Source organism: Ischnura elegans, assembly GCF_921293095.1.
Source record: "Ischnura elegans chromosome 13 unlocalized genomic scaffold, ioIscEleg1.1 SUPER_13_unloc_2, whole genome shotgun sequence".
In the NCBI taxonomy this organism is placed as follows: Eukaryota; Metazoa; Arthropoda; class Insecta; order Odonata; family Coenagrionidae; genus Ischnura; species Ischnura elegans.
In genome coordinates this window covers 6,153,131-6,169,178 of record NW_025791658.1, presented here as the reverse complement: position 1 = coordinate 6,169,178, position 16,048 = coordinate 6,153,131, and the positions used below count along the sequence as shown (strand labels likewise).

Genomic DNA, 16,048 nt, shown 5'->3' with positions numbered 1-16,048 from the left:
GTCATTGGACAAATAAATATATATTATTGTTATTAATACTGTTATTTTTAGACACAAGGCACTCTAGCAGGAGCAAGGCTCTGCCGTGGCAAAAATTATATTAACCCTTAGGTACACGCGGCCGTGAGGATGGCACCAGTGCACGATTGCGGCTTTTTTGCCGCTTTAATACTTTTTGTTTTCCAAAATATACATTAAAATTTTAGTGTATTTTAGTGCACTTGGTTAACTTCTAATAATTAAAAGCACTTTAAATATTTATCGCTTTCATTTATAAACAAAAATAAAGCATATTAATATGCAAATTTCTTGATAAATACTTTGAATAATTTTTCTGAAGGAATTGCAAACGATAATTTTCTTGTGTAATATTTCTAATCCTGCTGCATGAACGGCGGTGAAATATACAAGAATTGCCATGAGAAAAAATTCCCCTTGACCGGGAATCGAACCACGGACCTTTAGCTTTCCGGGCCAATGCGCAGACCACTATGCTATCCAGGTTCTTTAATTCCCATGGCAATTATACCGAGGCTCATGGTACTAGGTGTTCAGCCCTCAGGGTCTATCAAGGATGGCAAAGCAAGGGAGAAAGGACTTCCAAGAACCAGTTGAGAGCCTCAACACCTAGTACCATGAGCCTCGGTGTAATTGCCATGGCTATTGAAGAACCCAGATAGCGTAGTGGTCTGTGCATTGGCCCGGAAAGCCAAAGGTCCATGGTTCGATTCCCAATCCAGGGGAATTTTTTCTGATTGCAATTCTTGGATAATATTCTAGGTCGAGGGAAAAGTACAGGAATAGAACATCAATGAGTGCCACCAGTGATCTATATGCAGTGAACGTGATATTTCGAATTATTGAAAAACGTGGATAAAATCCCTGCTTAGCATGTAACTAAGGGTTAATAAAAAAGGAGAGAAGATGACCATGCTAAATGTTTCAAATTCAATATTCTTGCAATTCAATTATCATGGTGAAGAAGAGGTCTATGACCCACATTAGTTAGCTATGGTTTCAAGGCAATTGTTATATCCTCCTGTCTACATGTGCAATAACTGTGTATGGGGCAATCATAGATCTTAGATGTAAGTATTTTGCAGTCAAACCCTAATCAAGGGCAGAAATGCGACGTACGGATAATTTGGATGGTAAAGAATGATCGTAGGCTTTCCTGGTGCATAGAATTGTGGAAGGTTACACGGGATTTCCTCTGGGTCAGGTTCTCCAACTCCATCTCGGCTGACGTTTCGATGGGCGAGTTGTCGATCGTTATCATGCCCTGAAGATGATGGACGACTCGCCCATCAAAACGTCGGCCGAGATGGAGTTGGAGAACCTGACCTGGTGGAGATCCCGTGTAACCTTCCACAATTTGGATGCTAGTATAAATTAGACGGCTTTTAAAAATTGCATTAATGAGTCATAGATTTCATGAAGACTGTGTTAGTTTTAATGTGAAATTCTCTTTTAGGTTACCCACCTCCTGAAGGAATGCCCGTGCAAACAACAACGTCTACTTCATATCTGACGAAGGAAAGAAATATAAGGATTGATCCAATCGACGACTGTATTTGTCCCACAGCCTTGGTGCCGCCAATTAATCCAAGAAAGGAGTGTCCATTGCTCGTGAAGGAGGAAATGTGATGGATGAAGATTTGGAAGAAGGCAGTGCTCTTCACGCTGATATGATAACATCTTACTCAGTTCCCGTTGATGGACAAAGTTGTATGAAAAACATTCCAGCATCTAAAATCAGTGGAGGTGAATTGTCAATGACTGTTGTTGGTGTTAGAGGTGATTTTGATGCACCGAGTACCTTAAATACCCATCGTATTATCAGATTCAGTGAAAACGGAATAATTGGCTATGGGGTAGTCGTGGGAGGCAAAGAAGTAATTAGTAATTGCTCGATTGAAAATCCTATGAATAGTGAGGCATCAAATGAAAATTCATATCATTGCTTCTACTGCAGAGATGGATTCGGTACCAAAAATAATCTAATCAAACACCTTGAAATTCATTTTTGTGCTGAAAATGCAGAATCGTTGAGAAAAGGTGAGTCTCTAAAAGCCAATTTATCGTGTGGAGAAAGTAATAATTCTTGTGAACCTGCTACCTTCGAAAGAGAAAGGTGTTTCCACTTTATAGGGAATCTCTGTAGGAATAGGTGAGACAAGTGAGGAAAAGTTTTGATATGGATGGGAAACCACGCTCTCAAGGTAAGTCATCTAAAGTAAGAAACCTCCGCAATCACGTGTGTGCAAGCAAAAAAGCAAGAGTGCTCATGCTATCTTTTTTTTAACTTGGAGTAGCATCCTCAACGTGTGGATCCATGCGTGTGAATTACCTTTTTTCATGCAGCGTCGTTTCAAGTCGTGCAGCAACCACAAAACAGATCGATATATATCAAGTGGCTGAGGTAAGTACTATATTTGTCAATCGTACATTATCATTCGATTGATTACTAAAGAGAAAAGTATTGTTAAGGCAGTGCTGGAAAATTTAAAAGATACTCTCGGAAAAGATATCTCTCATTAAAATTTTCACTATGATCTTTGAATGAAAAATTAGGAATTAAAGAAACAATAAGAAAATTTCAATGTTTTATCATTGGCAATTTGTCATGGTAGATGTATTTATATGTCAGTGTGGTGCATTTCCAGTGGATAAGGTACCCTTATGAGGGCATTTTTGTAACTCCTTGTGAGAATGAAATTCCTTACGTTTCTCAGTAGAGCTGCTTTTAAACCTAACCAATGGCTGGCAATTTTTTTGAGTTGGTGTAATTTTTTTCATTGTTTAAATTGGAAAGGTGACAGTGGGGCACAAATTTACTTGCAAAACAACAATAATAAAACAGTTAAGAGGCATAGTAATAATAGTTTTGAATCGTACGTAGGCTGGAGAAGCCCACGCAGTAAGCAGCCTTGAGAATGGGTGACGAGCTCTTCGAATATCTTACCCACTCGGAAACCTGAGAAAAATAAAAACGTGCCCACGCAGTCGTTGTCAATTTCTTTGGCAACACACTTACACACTTATGAAACTCTTAAAACACAGCTGTTGATCATTAATAGCATACAGTAAATGATGTTGAGGTTATGTTTATTAATTTTCATTTTAGTGTCATGAGAGTAGATGAAGGAACAGATAGGGTCTGTAATAATCTTTAGTTTTACATGTAAAATGGTGAAAAATGCTATGTATGTAGTGAAGATGTGCAGGTTTTTAAGGCTAGGCCTCGTGTTGAGATCTCTGGCTAGAACTATTAATTAATGTCACTGCTTTTTCCTGCAGTTGAAGTATTCCCCTCGTTTCATGTTAATGCCTCCAGAGTCTAATGCCATTTGTAAGTATGCTATGAAAAAAAGCAAGATTGACTGATCTCATGTATTTTTCACGCATAAACGTTTTAAGCTCGCATCTCCAGGTGCAAAGCCGTGAAGATATTTTTCGCTGACTTTGAAAGCGTGTGAGTCCCATTTATATTTTGCAACAATATTAAAACCTAAAGGCTTTACCTCGACACTTTTAAGCCAATATGTAAGATGTTGTGTGTTGTTAAATGTTGTGTTTTTTTAAATGTTTTGTTTTATTAAAATTCGGAAAGATATGATCGGCTGTAAACGAGAGATGTGGTTTTTCCCTTTCCATTTCTGTAAGACGCTTGACATGGCTAGGGTTATTGCATTTCCAATAAAGCGTGTTGTAATCGGCAGATATCATGCTGTCCTCTGTAAGATTATAAGTTAGGTAGTTGATTAGTGTTAGAATAATATACAACAAAGAAGTGATGGTTCTTGTGAGCCCTCGCCTCCGAGACTTCGAAAGGGCCGAAGAGAAAAAGAAGATTAGGGGTTTCACAAATAGGAAATGGGCCTCTTTGGGAAGTCGCTGGAGGAATGGGGGGGGAGAAAAATGTGAGGCGAGTGAGGAGAAATTTCTCCGAAGGCGGAAGTCCATGGGTGCAAAGTATGGCGTCAAAGTCCCCCTCTTTTATCATAAATCTCCGCAGTCACATGCGTGCAAGAACGAGACACCGTCATTGCTCGTGCAGTGTCTGCCCAAAGATTTCCACTCAGACTAGCATTCTCGACAGACACACGCACACAGAAACAGGAGAGAAATCTTATTCATAAATATATGCCGCATGTCTTTCACTCATGGTAGTAGCCTTTACACTTGCATACTTAATATAGGATTGTTAATATAGGATAATTTATATAAGATAGTTAATTCTCGCCTTCTCAATGAATAATGAGTAATTGCCCAATTCAAGCCTCGGCAAGTAGCTGGGGATCAAACACAACCCGCATACCCTAGTTTAAAACGAAGACAGTACGCTTGAAATTTTTACTCTCAGTTGTCTTGCTCAAAGTCTACCTTCATTTGTCACGTCCATCATGGATCTCAATTTGTCATCGAGTCAATATATCATGAATGCTACAAGCCGTGCTTCGCTGAAAAGAACGAAATTGTATCATTGGGTAGAAAAAAATTGATTTAGTGAGTAGTTATGTGTATTTGTCTAAATTTGATTTATTAATAAATTTTCCATGCCTTGATTTATAAACATTGCCTATTTCACTCCTGTATCTCGAATAGAAAATTTTCTATTTGTGTAGTGGTAGAATTTCCAATCGAAGCAATTTTTGCTTAAGCTTTTCTTCAAACTTTCCAGCACTGTGTACCAACGCTACTTTTCTCTTAATATTTCAATTAAATGATAAGTGTTCCAATGACAAATAAAGTGCTAACCTGCCATCTTTTGATTTACAGAACTGTATTATGGTTGCTGCAAGACTCTGGGTAAACAATGACTGATTTCTCTCCCATGTGTGTTCGAAAATTAGGTTAAAGGGTGTTCTCAGCAAGGGGCAGGAGGGGGCAGTTACCCCCCCTTCCTAAAAGAAAAAATCAGAAAAGTCTTAAAGGAGAATCAGGATTGGATTGAAACGAAAGTTTCCCACAAATTTTCTTCAAACCTATGAAAGAACACATTAGTGTAAGACATTTAATGAGAATTATTTTTTTTTCAAGCAAATAATTTTATAAACTATTAGAGTGCTATTACAATTTTCTTAGAATGTTGGCTTAATTTCCAATAATGTTACATCTTGAACAACCATTGCTCGTTCCCACTCCTCCAGTTTTGATCCTGGGTACACCCTTGTGCCTACCATTTAATTACTGCTCCAGTTTTTCTCTAAACTGGCCACTCAAATTATTATTATTTACACCAGAACCCCAGGCCGTGAAAAACACCATGTAATGATATTCAACTTCAATCACAACACTTCACTTCAATATTGATAAAATTTTTGCGAACCCACAATGGTTCATCTTTCTCCTTCACATTACTTATTGCTTTAAATGTGAATTTCAACAGAAATTTTGGCTTTTCTAAATTTATAAATAAATTAATCTGGATAATTAATCATTTTGGTCGATGTGGCTATAAACTTGGTGCGAACAATTAGGCCAGAGGGGTGGCCAGAAATTTCAGAGGGGGGGGTCTAAAACCAGTGTGGAATATTATGTAATATCGTCATAATACAGGGTTCCCACTCAACCGTGAAAACCTTAAAACCGTGAATAAGCCGTGAATTTTTTCTACCCTGAAAAAACCTGGAAAAAGCAGTGAATTTCGCCATGAAACCTTAAAAATTTAGTACTACGTTTGAAAGAGCAAAAGGAAAATTGAAATGTCCATCATATTTCAAGGTCGGTCATGCGCAGACACTGTCCACGCATTCATCTGCACACGTATATTCTTAGCGCAATCATCGGTCCGTGTGCCGTGATGACATATTGACCTTAAGCCTTTACCAAAGCCAGAAGACTGGTGACCAGAGTGTTCATTATCCATGGCGGAAATTCAGACACTTCTTAACTTCCCTGGCACCCTGATGCTCACTCCATTTTCCCGCTCACAAACTTCAGCCGGAGCTGAATTTTGTTAGCGACGTCAGGAGAGAGATAGCACTTTCATTGCTGCGTTTGCATTCGTCGTGTCGTGTTTGTTAAATTTTTAGATAACATGCGGCCAGTGATCGTTTGGTGATCAATATTTCTGCCTAAAATAATTTATCTAAAAACCGTGAATTTGACGACGTCTAGACCGTGAAAACCTGGAAAAAACCGTGAATTTTATATTTCAGTTTGGGTGGGAACCATGTCTTAAGAGCCTTCACGTTATTTATCGCTTGAAATGTGAATTTCAACAGAAATTTAGGCTTTTTTAAATTTATAAATAAATTAAGTCTGGATACACCATTTTGGTCGATGTGGCAATAAACTTAGAGCGAACAATTAGGCCAGAGGGGTGGCCAGGAATTTCGTTAAGGGGGGGGTCTAAAACCAGTGGGGAAAATTATGTCATATGGTCATAATATCTGTTTAATGTATTCATGAATAAGGTTTCTCTCCTGTTTTTGTGTGCGTGTGTCTGTCGAGGATGCTACTCTGAGTGGAAGCCTTTGGGCAGACACTGCACGAGCAATTGCGGTGTCTCGTTCTTGCGCGCATGTGATTGCGGAGATTTCTAGTGCAAGAGGGGGACTTTGAGGCCGTACTTTGCGCCCATGGATTTCCGCCTTCGGAGAAACTTCTCCTCACTTCTCTCACATTTTTCTTCTCCCTTGTTCCTCCAGAGATTTCCTTAAGAGGCCCAATTCCCATTTGCGTCATCCCTCATCTCGAAACACTTCGGCCCTTTCGAAGTCTCGGAGGCGAGGGCTCACAAGAACCATCACTTCTTTCTTGTATTTTATTCTAATGCTAATCAACTACCTAACTTATAATCTTACAGTGGACAGCATGATATCTGCCGGTTACAACACGCTTTATTGGAAATGCAATAACCCTAGCCATGCCAAGCGTCTTATAGAAATGGCAAGGGAAAAACCACATCTCTCCTTTACAGCCAATCATCTCTTTCTGAATAATAACAAAACTCAACATCTTACATGTTGTCGTAAAAGTGTTGGGGTAAACAATTGTCCTGTTATACCTTTAGGTTTTTATATTGTTGCATAATCTTACAATGAATGGGATTCAGACGTGTTCCAAGTCCGCGAAAAATCTCTTCGTGGCTTTGCACTTGTAGATGCGAGCTTAAAACGTATACGTGTGAAAAATACATGGGATCAGTCAATTCTGTTTTTTTTATAATATACTTACAAAGGGCATTAGACTCTGGAGTCATTAACATGAAACGAGGGGAATTCTTGATCTGCAGGAAAAAGTAGTAAGGTTTCTGAATAGCTCTGGCCAGAGATTTCATCAAGATGCCAAGTCTGAAAAACCTGCACATTTTCACTGCATACAGCCTCGTATTCCATTTTGCTCGTAAAACAAAACTTATTATCAAACCCTATCTGTTCCTTCCTCTACTCTCATGACACCAAAATGGTGTATAATAAACATAATCTCACTATCACTTACTGTATGCTATTAATGGTCAACAATCTGTGTGATAACTTTTGATTAAAATTATTTAATAAGCTGCCAAGCAAAGCCTACTCAGTGAGCACTTCAAGATTCAAAAATGTACTGCAAAATTTCCTATGTGGTAATCCATTGTTCTGAATTCCAAAGTACTTCGACCTGGAATTATCTATGGATATGTGTTAAATGTTTTGTTGCCATATATGTATGTGTTTTAAATGTTATGTAAATGTGTTGTCAGCAAAATTCTGAGGAATTTTACACGCCATTGATAATTAAAGTTTATTATTACCATGCCTCTTAAGAGTTTCATTATTGTTGTGTTGTGCGGTAATGTCATCACGCTGCGATCTGTTTCTATGTTTAGCAAATAAGTTTTGCAACATCATTTCTTACTACCCATGATTAATGTAGAACGAGCCAATGTAGATATTTTCAGAGGCTTAAGGTAGCTTCTAATTTGAAGATTTTTTCATGAACATCCAGGGACGGTCTGGCCAAGTCGGGTAGTTTGCAATGCCTAGGGTCCCAAGCTTGTGGGGCCCCCTTCAACGATGTATCTATAATGAAGCTGAAGTACATGAAGGATGTAATAAGAAAATACTGATTGAACTAGAGGTATTATTTTTTTAAATGTAAAATTCTGTTATCATTAATTAGATTTTTTTTACCACATTCTCAGCGTAAAAAGATCACATAAATGAAATAAATGCATCAGAGGAATGGAGAGAACCTGATACTTCTTTGATAGGGTTATTCGAGGTTAATTTCAGAGGTTTTTTTTTCAGATTTAAGATCATTTTCAAGGAAGAAATTCAACAAGTAAAGAATCGAACCATAACACATTACAGTGGAACCTAGATTATCGAAAATCATGGTGACAGTTAAAAACTTCGAATAGGGTAGTTTCCTTCATGAAAGAAAACGGAAGGCATTGATTGCGATTCGTTACCCACCATTAGTGTATTCATAATATAATAATTATTTGGTTTTAAAAATCCCGGTTTAGACGAATGTTAATGGTCAATTTTATCCTCATTTGAAAAAGGCCAGATTGGCGCCCATGCGATGCCACTCCACGTGACGTCACAAGGACCTAGTTTCTATACGAGTAGATAGGAGTTTTAATTCGTCTGAGATTACCAATGCATGCATGAGGCTCAGAGCTCAGAGAAACATCTCTTAATAATCACCTATTGAAATTGCTGATGGTCAGAAAGTTTCCTTCGTTTGATAGGGCATTTATTATCCTTATTTAAGCCAAGTGCTTCCTTCTAGCTTGGTACTCCGCTACCTGCTAGCAGCCTGCATCGTTGTGGTGCGGCACTCATAGTCTCGCATCAAGGTGGTCTCCAACGGCGGCAGCTGGAATCAGAATGACATCACATGGGCTTTTCCCAGTACTCATACTAGGTCTTCGCGTGCTTGAAAATTTTCACTTTTTGTTTAATCGTGAAAAATAGATATGGTCATTTAAATATGTAAAAGCATTAAATACGTACTACAGGAGTAATAATCTTTCGATTTAAGCATTAAATAAAAATAAGAAACCACCCTATTATCTAAAAATTCGATTGAAGAAGTCCTTAATCAACAGGTCCAATGCAATAAAATTCATATTTTCAGTCAAAACTATGTATAAAATTAACACTCTTGAAATATAAATACTACCATTAATGCCGATTAACAAAGTACCTCACCTTAAAATCGGAATATTTATTTCAACAACTACGAAGTTAAGTATAGTAACATTTTTGTTCTAACCTCAACCCTTTCCTGCCAGCGCCTATATAATATGAAATACATATATATTTAATTGCTTTAAATTTTGAGAAGACTTAGGAGAGTTTAAGTTGATACATATTGTTTTTAATTAAATGTTAAATGGATTTTAAGTCAAATATTTTTGTTTAGTTTGTCCAAAGGTTAAAATATTTTTACTTTAGAAGATTCTTTTATGTTTATGGAGCTAATGGAAAATGTTTATCCGTTTTACTCATTTATCAGTATTTACTTATTTATCGTCCTGTGTTAAAGGATCTCTTTCAGAAGACTGATGTTTTGTCTGATCTACCTCACTGAGAGTTCAGAACTAATAAAGAATTTTTTGCTATCATAATTAAAGGTTTTATACTTACTATTCATTTAGAACATGATTCATATGAAAAATAGAACATTTAACTATATATAAGGGGTTATTTTTCATTAAATTGTGCATAACCTCGATTTTACACTTTCCCGCGATTTACACTTTTTTTCCTTGTCCCCCTCAAAAGTGTAAAAGAGGGGTTTTACTGTATAATTTGAAAATGTTTTCATGCTACGAGTAGCATAAGAATATTTTAAGCCTCTTTTTTTGGGGGGGTGGAGTTACCCTGGTATTTTCATCCCTCAGATTCAGGGCACAGCCCATCCCTTACCCCGCCCACTGGACTCCACCCTCTAACCCTATGATAGCACGAATTCACAGTCAATGCGTTAAGAGTGATTTTTTTGACCAAACATTGTAGTTGATTTTCAATAATTTACTCTTCTAAAAGAATTACTAACTTTTTTTTTAAGCATTGTGGAATTTTAAACAGGTTTCTAGCGTTAATATGTAACAGCAAAGTTAGTAAATACAAGGTAATAAGGCTCTAAGTCCGGGAGTTTGTTAGTTTTAATGCTAAAATTTTGTTTGAAAGTTGTTTGGGCACAGAAAAAATCGAAGAATACATCATACTACTTTTATTCATATCATACTACAATGTTTTTATACACAACTTTTTCATAGGGGATATCACTGAAAAAACTGTTGAAAACATAACCACTATGCAACGGATTCCTGCGGTGAGTATGGTCATAAATGAGTGGGAGGGTCGGGCTTTATTGCCTCGGAGTGGCCCCAAGGACTCGCTAAGCTGGGTCTCGGGCCAGGCCTGAATGCATCAGACAATTGCTACCTCAGCGGTCACTAAAATGCCCTCAACAACATTTGAACTGCTGTAAAATAGCAACTTCACTCGTAATCATATGCATTTTGACGAGATGTCATTTTTGACAATAGTGCTGGTAAAGCAAATTTTCCGATGGATTCACAATTATTTTGAGTCTCAGATAATAATTTATTCCTTGATTCGAATTATCCATGATTAGAATCGTTTGAATATAAAGTGCTGGGGACCAAGAGAAATGTTTGAATTAAAGAAGTTCGAATGATCCAGGTTCCATTGTATTAAATTTCACAGAGCTGTGAAATTCTCACTGTACTTTTCTTTCGTAATTGCTAATATTTATTAACTTTTACTTTTTTTAAGAGCCAGAATAGTTTCGTGATTGAAATTTACGCGGCTCATGATTAAAAGAGAGATAGACATTCGGGTGCATGCAGCGTGATGTAGTGGAGATTGCCCCGACGTTTCACGGCCGACTGCGGGTCACTTCTTCAAGGGAATGACGCTGGGATTTTTGTTCTTGCTGCGTTTTTTATATTTCAGGTGGGAGGGTGTGAGGACTGGAGGGGGAAGATGACGAAATGTTGCGGATGACTGGTTTCATGTACTGCTGATTTTCAATCTGGTATCTCTGTTATATTTATTCTTGTTCCTATTTATAAGCCAAAATAAGTTGTAGCGTTCCAATCAGTGCGCGCTACCGCCAAAAGGCAGCACCGCCTGGAGGGAGACAGGTGTAGGACCCTTGGTGCTGGCAGGGTAACGAGACCCTATGGATTTGGCACCCTTATCTGAGAGTAGTGTCCTGGAGCCCACATGAGTTAGACCTGCCAGCCGTAGCACGAACCTGTGACTGAATCCGTGGCCATCGCAATTCTCCGAGTGCGACTCACTTGTATTCGTGACTCAATAAATTGATTCATTGTTACAAAGGGCAGAGTTATTTTGCATGAAATAACCATTCATCATCATCAGTCAACAATCCTAAGATTGGTTTGACGCAGCTCTCCATTTCTCTCTCCTATCCGCTAATCTCTTCATAGCTACATACCGTATATCTCCGAATATAGTCCCCCCTTTTTTTCCAAAAATGGCCGCGGAAAAGTAAGGGGGGGGGACTATAATCGAGTTTAATCCAATTTAGCATACTAAAGGTGACCATAAAGTAATAAATAACGGCATAATGGCTAATGTTCTCGTAGTCTTTCTATTTGAGTATATTTATGAGGATTATAATCGGAGATATTAGTAAATACTGCCACGTTTTACCGGAAATTAAGACAATTTTTACCACAAATGTTGTACAGATACGATTATTCCGATTCAAATAGCATATCGAATATGCGTTTTCACGGAATCCATCGGGTAGCCGCTAATTTTTCTTGGAAAAGTATTGTTAGAATAATTCAATCGACACTGATCACTTAATGACGCAAAACAGTAAATAATTAAAATGAAAACTAAACACACACTATCATTACATTAATCGAACACTAGAATTGAATCAATAGTATATGTACCCGTCGCTCATGTAATAACTACACGATTTAAATAATTGCGAAAAATAAACAGATAAAGTGAACCTTTCGTGACGATTTAGCATTTCATTGCGTCCGTAGCTACTATACGTCCGTGCGGTTCGTGTTTACAACCACTGCCGCTTTCACAGAACAAGAATGCGCAATAGGTGATGCATTTGTTTCTGAAAAGGCGCAATAATCGACGACTTTAAACCAGAAGCGCCGGCATTACTGCATTTGATCGAAATACAGCGACTCAGCATCGAAAGTGTAATCAATTTATTGAGGAATATCTTCAATTCGTCAGGGTAAATAGGATCGATAAATTACGTCGCATAACGTTTCGCAATTATTTCCGCGATATTTTCTTTATTAAAAATAATTTTACGTTCAACAGTGAGGTGATGGATCAAGTAGAAAGATGAGGATCAATCCTGCCGCAGATTAGAGGCCTTCAAAGACGGAGTTTCGATGCCAATTTAAAAATAGCCGTTGCAGAATACGCCGTAAATCATAGTATTTACAGCGCTAGCAAAGCGCTAATACATCGCGGAAGTCATTTCGGGGGTCTCGACGCGGCAGATTCAAAGAATTAGAGGAAAATATCGTCGAATTTGTGCGCAAATGCAGAGCAGAAGCTCTTTGTGTAACTTATGCAATGATTCGCGACGAGGCATTGAAAATTGATATAATTTTTTTTCAGTTTTAATGTTTGTTGGAAAAAGTTTATTTCTTAATTTTATTACTTTGATATTTGTAAGTCCTGTAGTTTAATTGTTTTGCTTAGCAGGCATTTGATAGCAATATTTTTATAATATTTATAATTTATTTAACACAATTTTATTTAGATTTCCTAAATTCTTCAGGTCACTTGGATTTGTGATGAGTTGATGGGTGTGTTACACTGGATCTAAGGAAGTTTCAGGGCCAAATGCAATACTGTTTATGGGCTTTAAGTTAAAGCTTATATATTGACATTGTCTGTAGTCATTTGGAAATCAAAAATATTAATAATTTGTGAAGGTTTAAAAAATACAATAGCCTTGGATACTTAAAAAAATTTCTCATTTCTTCATTACATCTGGTTAAGGAACTATAAATTACTGATACATGCAATGGATCACAACATGTTTTAGGTATAGTTATTTTGTTGTGATGGAAAATATGTGAACAGATTTGTTCTTAATCTTCACAGAAAATAATAGTTTTTATCGAATCTAGAATCTTAACTTGCTAACCACAGAAAAATTGCCTTCCTTTACATTTTAAAATTTTTCCCAAAACTGAGGTCTCAAAATTGGGGGGGGGGACTATATTCGGGGGGGGACTATATTCGGAGATATACGGTATTTATTCTCTTTTACATCCTTTATAACCTGCCCTATATAACTCATTCGGGGCCGTCCCTTGCCCTTTTTCCCTTCCACTTGTACTTCAACGATTGTCTTCATCAGACCATCGTGCCTCAAAATGTGGCCAACTAAGCTGTCCCTTCTTCTGCTTAATGTTTTTAGGAGGCTTCTCTTTTCTCCCACTCTCCTTAGCACTTCCTGGTTTCTCACACGGTCAATCCATTTTGTCTTCATCATTCTTCGGTAGCACCACATTTCGAATGCTTCCACTCTTGACTTCTCTGCTGCTGTCAACGTCCAAGCCTCGCTTCCATAGAGAAACATACTCCATATGTAGCATCTGATGAATTGTTTCCTTACTTCTATACTGGTGTTTTCAGCTGTAAGAAGATTCTTCTTTTTGTAAAAACCCCTTCGCCTGCACTATTCTACTGTGTATTTCTTTCTTGTTCCGTCCATCGCTGGTAACTCGGCTTTCCAGGTAAGAGAACTCGTTCACCTCTTCAAGCTTATGCTGTCCTAGGTTGATGTTTGTTTTAGCCTCCTCTCTTTTGCTGCAAACTAATATCTTAGTCTTCTTTTTGTTGATTTTCAGCTGATATCTGGCCATTGTCCTTTCCATGTTTGTCAACGTCTTCTTCAAATCCTTCTCTGTCTCGGCTATGACTGCTATGTCGTCAGCAAATCGCAGCATACTAATTTTTTCTCCGTGGATATTGACACCCGAAGCTTTCTGCTTGATTTCGTTGATGGCATTCTCTATGTAAACATTAAAAATTAAGGGGGAAAGCGCACAACCTTGTCTCGCCCCTTTTCTTATTCTCGCTTCTGCACCATTTGGTCCACATTTGATCACAGCTACTTGGTTTTTATACAAACTATGAATAATTCTACGATCATTGTAGAGTACGCCGATTTCTTTCAAAATTCTAAGCATTGAATTCCATTCCACGTTATCAAAGGCCTTCTCTAAATCGACAAATGCTATGAAGGTTGGTTTGTTTTTCTCCATTCTCTTCTCTATGATCATCCTAAGAGCCAAAATTGGTTCCCTTGTGCCCCTGCTTTTCCTAAATCCGAATTGGAAATCATCCTCCAGTCCAGTCCTCATCCAGGAATTCTTCTGCTCTTCGTTCAATTCTCCTGTAAATGATTCTTATCAGAATCTTCGATGCATGTGTCGTCAGGCTTATGGTCCTAAATTCTTCGCACTTCTCAGCTCTCTTCTTTTTGGGCATGGGAATGATGATGTTCTTCTCGAAGTCACTAGGTAAATCTCCTGTTGAGTACATATCGCAGATAGTTTTATACAGTTGAGTTAACACCTTTTCTCCTGCATTTTTTATTAACTCTGCTGGAATGTCATCTATTCCTGGGGCCTTATTCTTTCGCAGGTCTCTTACTGCAGCGTCAAATTCCGATCTTAAGATGCTTGCTCCAATGTTATCCTTTTCAACTTCACTTTCCTCTTCGAGAACTTTTGAGCTAAGTTTGCTCCCGTTGTATAATTCCTCCAGGTATTCCTTCCATCTCTCGGCTTTGTCTTCGTTTTCAATTAGAATGTTTCCATTCCTGTCCCTTATGCTATTACATTTTGTGTTTCGTTCCTTGAAATGGTTCCTCACTATTGTATAGGCCGCTTCCACTTTCCCTTTTACGAGGTTATTTTGTACGTCCTCACATATGTTCCTCATCCACGCTTCTCTGGCTTTCCTCGCTTGGCGGCAAATCTCGTTCCTTATTCTCTTGTTGCAAGCCTGTCCTTCCTCAGTATTCGTATTCTTATACTTTCTCCTTTCTTCAATGAGGTCTAGGATTTCATCCGTGATCCATGGCTTTTTCTTAACACATTTTCTTATCCCTAGAACTTCTCTAGCGGCCTCCTGAAGTCCACTTCTTAAGGTAGTCCAGTTATTCTCAACTGAGTTTTCAGACTGATCTAGTCCTATCTTGCGCTCCACTACTTCTTGAAAGGCCTGTTGATTTTTTGGCTCCTTTAGTTTCTCTAATTGCCAGGCATTCTTTGCTGATTTCTTCAATTTCTTGAATTTCAGATAGCATTTCATCATCACTAGATTATGATCACTGTCGATATCTGCCCCCGGGTAGCTTTTACAGTCCTTTATCTGGTTTCTAAACCTCTGCTTCACTAAAATATAGTCTAGTTGAAATCTTATTTTGTCTCCTGGCATTTTCCATGTGTTTCTTCTTCGCATGTGATTCTTAAATTGAGTGTTGGCAACCACTAATTTGTGATTATGATTAAAAACTTTTGGGCTATGTTGCCGCGTCAATGCTTTGGGTGGCCCCAACGTTTCCCGACCGATGCTGGTCGCTTTTTCAAGGGATTAATTAAGGCGACATAGCCCAAAAGTTTTAAATCATAATGTCGAGCACCCGCGAAAGTTTTAACGAAGAATCACTAATTTGTGTTCTGTGCAGAACTCTAACAGCCTTTCTCCTTTTTCATTTCTATTTCCTAATCCATATTTTCCAGTTATTCTTCCATCCTGGCCTTCGCCGACGACAGCGTTCCAATCACCTAAAACAATTAGGTTTTCTTCACCCCTTACCTTTTTGATTTCTTCCTTTATATCATCGTAGACGTCTTCAACTTCTTCATCCTAGTAGTCTGTCGTGGGCATGTAGACTTGTACCACTACGGTATCTACTGGCTTAGGGTGCGATTCATAGACGGCACTTTAGGCTAAAGTATACTTTAGCCGGGCTAAAGTCTGCTTTTTCCGTTTCATAAACGCCACTTTAGAGGAAAAATGGCCGAATCGTCACT

General features: G+C 38.1%; 1 long non-coding RNA gene across 2 annotated transcripts in view; it reads left to right on the top strand.

Moving 5' to 3' along the window:
• Positions 1-3,716, top strand: part of LOC124172669 — a 30,930-nt gene extending 27,214 nt beyond the window's left edge. For both annotated transcript variants that reach the window (XR_006868239.1, XR_006868240.1), the window contains exon 3: positions 1,475-3,716. This is a non-coding gene — a long non-coding RNA (uncharacterized LOC124172669). The remainder of the gene's footprint in view (positions 1-1,474) is intronic.
• The last annotated feature ends 12,332 nt before the right edge of the window (positions 3,717-16,048 follow it).